The following is a 1,099-nucleotide window of genomic DNA, read 5'->3' as shown; positions in this document are numbered from 1 at the left end:
CAGCAGGAGAATGTCTGTCCTTTTGCAGGCTAGATGAACTCAGAATTAGACAAACTGACTGAAATTAATTGATTGCTCTGTCTGTCGTATGCTGCTAACCTCATAAAAGGTTATCCTCCCACAAGATAACAAACTCTTCCAGGAAGCTCAGTAATCTTAGTTTTCATAAATCCTTCAGCACCGTAATTCATGGTTAAAGAATGACAACAAAACCTCTGAGCTGAATGAATACAGAGGTTGCTTCTCTGAGTAAAAGTACTTGGAATAGCTTTTCTCTACTGTAATGTGAAAGGTTGAATAGATGCAGTCATGCTGTTTCCAGTATGCCTTATGATATTAGAAAACATTAATCACTTTTTTCCTAAACATGCCTTGATGTTTTTCCTCTTGTAACCAGAGAAAAAAAATGACATTTCATCCTGCAGAGTTTTTAATACGAAGTAATACTACAGTTTACTGTGAAAAGTGCAACATGTCACATGAACCCTAGCATCTATGTGCAAAGGTACATGACAGAGTAATCGCTAAGTAATGACTTCCTTAATGTACTGCTTTAGGAATAGATACTAAGGCTGCATAGAAAGCTAATTGTATTTGTCTTTCCTTTTTACTAAGCTTTAATGTTGACATGAGCACTGAGGTGTGCCTAATTATATGCCCATAGCTGAATGATAATAAACTTACTCTGCATATCTTTTGTTAACATTTAAAATTCTTAAGCCCAGACAACTCTTATTTGTGCACAATGCGTTGTCCTCAGTTAGTAATTACATTACTCAATGAAACAGATATGGCAGGAAAGGAAAGATGAAGGCCACACCTCTGAACCTTCTATATGGTGTTTATTTCATATGAGTAAAATATGTCAGGTGGATTTATCTTAATATGCAGTTAATTAGATTCGGCTTATTACTTCTACTGGCTCCTTGCGTACGAGCTTTTGGACATGACAGTTTCATGCTGTGGGCAGCTAATGTTTGATGATGTCAGCATGTAGCAGGTTAATCTTCTTTAAGAAAGGTGTCTTACTGAGTGACAGGATAAACTGAGCAAGTGTGCAGGGTTTTCTGCAGCATTTTAGGTAGAACAATATAGTGTA

At 36.6% G+C, this 1,099-nt stretch overlaps 1 protein-coding gene across 1 annotated transcript in view; it reads left to right on the top strand.

Annotated features, from left to right (window-relative positions):
- The window catches only part of SHROOM2 (shroom family member 2), a gene marked incomplete at its 5' end in the record, with an annotated part of 46,558 nt that overhangs the window by 31,482 nt on the left and 13,977 nt on the right, over nt 1–1,099 (top strand). The gene's annotated exons all lie outside the window — the stretch shown is intronic.

The sequence above is a fragment of the Buceros rhinoceros genome, unplaced genomic scaffold (assembly GCF_000710305.1).
Source record: "Buceros rhinoceros silvestris isolate BGI_N320 unplaced genomic scaffold, ASM71030v1 scaffold4150, whole genome shotgun sequence".
NCBI lineage: Eukaryota > Metazoa > Chordata > Aves > Bucerotiformes > Bucerotidae > Buceros > Buceros rhinoceros.
Note: the sequence above shows the minus strand (reverse complement) of the source record. Positions and strands in the feature narration are given on the sequence as shown.